The sequence below is a fragment of the Osmerus mordax genome, chromosome 2 (assembly GCF_038355195.1).
Source record: "Osmerus mordax isolate fOsmMor3 chromosome 2, fOsmMor3.pri, whole genome shotgun sequence".
In the NCBI taxonomy this organism is placed as follows: domain Eukaryota; kingdom Metazoa; phylum Chordata; class Actinopteri; order Osmeriformes; family Osmeridae; genus Osmerus; species Osmerus mordax.
Window position 1 is genome coordinate 3,208,541 of NC_090051.1, and position 6,000 is coordinate 3,214,540.

Consider the following 6,000-nt stretch of genomic DNA (forward strand, 5'->3'; position numbering starts at 1 on the left):
TCAGGCTTAATTGCATTACTATCTGGAAGGCAGAAATATGCAGACCGTAAAAACGTATAGCATCGATCGTGAGGAAACTGTTAATGAGGCGGATATTTCCTCTGCGTCACTAAGTAGTACAGAGAGACACAAACAGGCTGGGGAAGTCTGGGCTCAAGTCCTGACAAAGTGATCAGACAAACTCTGCACACATCTACAGTCCAGGCACCAAACAATCTTCAGATGGGTCCATTTGGAAATATCTGATCAGAAAGTTTTCGGAACCGTTGCCCTCTAATAGTTGTAGCAAGAAAGTGAGTTTGACAATGTATGAGCAGTTTGGTCCCCAACAACTACAGATGCAAAGTGATGCAAAAACGGAAGCCATTAAAGGATTACAATTGCACCATAAGATGTAACAAATTGAAATATTCATGAACATCCACTGTACTATATTTCAAAAGCGTATATTTACAAATCAGCCCAATAGAAAATGTGCTCAAGAAGCCTGCCATTTTCTCTCAGCAAGGGTCAGTGCATAATAGGACTCAATTTCAACTCACCATTTGAAAGTTTAATCAGACTTTGAAAGCTGCAATGTGAAAGTGTCTTAAACAGAGGCCCAGCTCTCCACAATAACACTTAAAACTGTTCTTTTGTGTGGCTTTACCACACGAACAATAGCAAATTATGTATGGGTAAAAAATCTTTTATAATGAATCCCACATTTGCTGATTGCAAATAATTGCGTCAAGCGGCTTATTTGCCTTGGGTCGCTGAGGGTGACTCCAGTGTAACTAATATGAGTATCTGATCCCTCACCTCGCTGATGAGGCCTATTCACAGCTCTGCTGACCTGTGCCCCCTCCAGGCTCCAAGCACTTCACTGTGATGAGGAGTGTGTTTGTCAAAGTTTTCAAGCGACGTGCGATTATACCACCCCCATACCTGGAGCTGTGGCGCTAGCTTCTTACATTTCCATTTCCATTTAGTCATTTAGCAGACGCTCTTATCCAGAGCGACTTACAGTAAGTACAGGGACATTCCCCCGAGGCAAGTAGGGTGAAGTGCCTTGGCCAAGGATTCATTTGGCACAGCCGGGAATCGAATCAGCAACCTTTGGATTACTAGCCCAATTCCCTAACCGCTCACCCACCTGACTCCCAACTCCCTGGCAGACAGGTGGGTGGGCAGGAAGGCAGGTAGACTGGTAGGTGGGCAGCCAGCCAGGCAGGCCGCAATCATCAGGTAGGCAGGAGCAGCCATGACTGACTGATGAGGAGGAGGATCACGGTGGCAGGCTGGTTGTATGATGAAGGCTCACTGATGGGGATACTGTAGGTCATCAGCCTTGTTCTACAACACAAGATAACATGCTGAGAACGTATCAGAGCGCAGACAAAAATACAGTTTGGTGTCTTAACCCTCGTGCTGCCTTCGGGTCACATGACCCAAAGGTTCATAACGAACCATCGTTGTGTTTACCCAATTTTACCCAATACAAAAACAAATAAAAATAATTTTCTTTTAACCATTCCAATGTGGGGGGTCTGAGACAGCCCGACAGTTAAAAGAAAATGCTTCACTTTGTTTTTGTATGAGGTAAATTTGTCGCAATACGACGGTGGGTCACAATGACTGATGGGTCAGAATGACCCGAAGATAACACAAGGGTTAACGGAACCTATGCGCTGTTCCCTTAACAGCCAACCCCAACCACCTGACACTGCAAGGAGACGCGGATATAAGGTGTTCCTAAACATTAGTCCGTAGCTTAAACTAAACTGCAATGCAAACTACAAACTACAATGTCTGAAATACAGTGCTCAAGAGTTATTTAGAAGTTTTGATCATAAGGTAATTTACATAATGAGTTTTCCAACCAAACAACATCTGTTTATCATGCCAGGCCATTCAAATTCACACATCTTTGAAACAATTCATTTTGAATCGATTGTGTTGTGTATTTTAGTCATGAATGATGGCATGAAATGTGATTCCTGTTGTAAAGACAATTTGCCAGATAAACTTGATCTGTTTTGTTTTAATGTTGACCTCGCCATTCGACTGTGTCCAGTCACTGTTAACCATTGAGAGAAGGGTTTATGGATAGGCACGGCTTATTAGCTGCATTCTCAGTGATGATGGAAAATAAATACACAAATAATTGTTCACATTGTCCTCCATTTGAAAAGAAATACCCAGGGAAATCACCAAGAGAACAAAAACATAAATGTGAAATGTATTCGACCATAATTACTTTAGGGTATCCAATATTCTCTCATGCAATATTTCTGTGGCCACCATGTCTGTGGTTTGACCTGAATGTTCTGGGAAAACCAGAAACCGAGCAAGCCCATCCCCTCTCAGGCTGCATCCATCCCCTCAGAGCAGTGCCCACACATGAACTCAGCACTTTTATAGTCTCTCTGGAAAAGCAGAATCCTGGGTGAAGGAAGGCAGAGGCAAGCAACAACTTCTGAAACAGATTCCCTTATCTGACCACACATGGTGTATTCAATGATATCCAAGTTTTATCTATAGAATTAAACAGATATGCCATAGATATATCTAAAGTCCAATTGTTCTTTTAACTATTTATATTTCTCCAAAGTGTGACTGTGCATGAAGAATAATCAATTTGAGAAAAATGAAATCAAGTAATTATAGATTATTTGTAAACCATTTCACATACACTTAATGGAATAATTTATAAAGAAGGAACAGTTTCATCTTTAATTCATATTTGTAAAGTTACACAAGGCCTAATATTTTCAGATGGCACATGCATGTGTTTAATTCAGGGAGCATAATTTCAGAGGTGATTAAAATAATGAGCGGAACGGAGAGACAGAGAGAGAAAGAGAGAGAAAGGGGGGGAGGGGGGGAGAGGAGAGAAGTTTGCAGTTCATATGCAGTTCATGCATAGTCTTCTCAGGAACCAGTGCTTATTAGTTACCCTATGGAGGACTAGCATCTCAGCAGCGTGCAATTAAGTGTCTCCATGCAGAATGAGCGTTCAGGTCAGGTTTAATGGGCATAGCGCTAATAAAGGTTGGGCTAGGCAGGAGGGGAGGTAAGTCACCCACACTGTAGCACGGCAAAGGTGTCTCATGGCTGCAAGGGACATTGGCCACCGTGTTTCCTTTTCTCTTCCGAACCCTACTATATGCCGTCACGATGCAGTGCCTTTGTGTGAGACTCCAGCCATGATCACACAAGCTTGTTTGAAATGACAGCGGGTTTTTTTCCTATTGCGGAAAGTCAAGTGAATCGGGTGAGGAAGAATGTGAAATGGAATTTCAAGTTTACTGCATAATAACTTTAATAACATAAGAGCACACGGAACACAGTTGTTCTGCTGTTATGAATGTTGTATTTTCTTAAACCTATACTAACGGTTGTTGCTCCTCACATTACCTATTGGACCATCATTAGAAATGCACAATTATGGATTTGTGGGAGTGTGTTTAATCCTCTCAGTAATCAAAGGAAAGACACAGATGACCACATGACCTATAGACCTTCGAGTCAATGATATCCTCTTAATGGAGAAAAATGGAATTATCAATACAGACTCATTTAAAAAAATGCTTTGTGTCATTTAAAAAAATGCTTTGTGTCAGATTATTTACTTCTAATTGTATTCAACAACCAAATGAAAGATGATTTCCAGGAAAATCAATGGGGACTCTAAGCCTAAGGGACTTCGTGTTTTCAACCAATGACGAGTGCAGAGCTAAAAAGGAACAGGGAGAAGACACGTTTCAAAACATAAGAGAGCTGTTAGCTAGCAGGTGGACACCTTCTCCTTGAACAACAAACTGAATATCCTGGTGGGAGTGGTCTGGGCTACTTTAAACCCTATTTCCCAACAAAACACGAGGCAAATAAGTGGAATAAATCCCCCTGGTAAATGTTATTACAGAGAATAGGCCACCACGAAAAACAACTAGAGCAATCTACAGAGATCCCTCCGCAAACCGTTTATCAGCTTGAAATGCCATTTCATGCATTAATACTCCACAAACTGCGTCCCCCCATCGTTTTCAGTCCGAAAAGGCCCCCGATTTGTGATTACCAGTCAACTAAACAATCCCCTCTCGCCCCCGCGGACACGTAGCACTTCTCTTCTCCCCGCAACAATCCTGCCGCCGGCCCCTGCAGGTTTGAGGCCGAGGCTGTCAGCAGTAATGTGATGAAGGTGGACCCAGGCCGGGTGGAGCTAAATCGTAGCCTGAGGATGACGTTCTTTGATTTTTAACCATTACAGAGTTTTCATAGAGCTGCAGTCAATTTATTTTATTTATTCTAATGAAGAGCATTAGGAGTGTCGTAGTGTGCGGCGGCGCACATTGATCGCCTCGTTAATCACACTTTGCAGACACTCGCAAATCAAGTTCTAACAGCAAGCACTGAATCAAGGGCAATGAAGCATAAGCTCCTTCACAATTTATGATCTTTCAAATTGCATCTTTTCAACCATTAAATTGCAAGATACCATAAATTTTTATCCTCTCTCCTTCAGTACTGGTATTGATTCTGCCGTGTGAAAAATAGAATAGTAGTAAATTCAGGCGGTTAGACGAAATTTAAGTCTTGTGTTCAGAATAGACACTGAATAGCACAGGAAGGCTGTTAATTTTCCATTGAGGACAAATATCAGGAGTGATAAAATGTAAAAGCCCAACAGGGATTTAAAAGACCAGGCTCCGGTGAGTTTCAGTCCTCAGCAACCTTGACATCCTTTCTCTTTAGTTCACTACCCCTCAAATGCCAATGCACCTTCAAGACCTTTTACATATGCCATTTTTAAAGATTAGGTACCTGATGTACTGCAGACGCAGAATGAAGCTCTCTTCCAGGGATGCGGTTGGTGGTTCAAAGGATTTTCTGAAGTGACTTAAGACATATAATGTGGGTGGTGCATCAACATCAGGGCAACCATAACTGTATGGACCCACTTGTTATAATGAGACAGAACAGCATGGATGTGTGGAATCGTGATATATCAAAAAGGACACTCATACATAGGTGGGATAGGAAGTGAATGATACCCAGCAGGTCTAATCAATACTGATTAATACTGTGAAATAATCAACTGTGTGTGGAAATGGCAACGCTGGCTATACCGCTAAATCCAAATCTGTCACGGCCACAGCCGTGCCCCCCCCCCCGGTTTCAGTTTTTTGTCCTGCCCTAGTGTTTCCCTGTCATTGTCTTCACCTGTTCTCGTTAGCGTTATTGTGTCCACCTGTGTTGTTTGGTTCTGTGTATTTAGGTTTCTGTTTTGTGTCCAGTCTTTGTCTTGTCCTTACAATACCTGTCCCTGTGAGTGCCCTATCTGTTCCCAGTTTTTTGAGTATTAAAACCCTTGTTTCGACCATGCCTCGCATCTCTCGTGCATTTGGGTCCTACCCCTCCTCACACCCTGACAAAATCAGCCTTGAATAGTTGACACAAATCCATTTGTTCTGAACAAGGAAAACTATTGTGCTGAAACTCTAAAGTTCATGGTTTGGAGAGGCCATTACACTTAACCTGAGGAAATCTAAAATGTTCTTACCTGCCCCATACTGTTTGAAGGAATTGGCATAATTGTTCTGAGATTACATCTTACTCGCTCTGAGCCGTAAGGAACACACTTGTCGAACAATATAGTCAGATTAGCTCTTTGTGATTGAGCATGTCGAGTATCTATCCAGCTCATTACATACCTAAGAAAAGAAACAAAAGCGCTGTTAAAGTGACTCAATTACTGACGCGAAGCAGGGAGTGACAAAGCCAGCCGATGGATTCTAAAAGTGAAGAGTTAACCCCTTCACACCAGTATGGAGAACAACACTTATGTTATGATTTAAAAGGCACCCATGCTGTTACAGGTGGCAGTCCAAAACAAGGCCTGCAGAAGCCCCTCATCTGCCTATGATTAACTCCAGTGAAGCCGCGGGCCCAGGCTCTGAGAGCACACCTGTAGGGTTCAAAAAAGCGACGCGAAGAACATAGTCTGTCATCATGTCC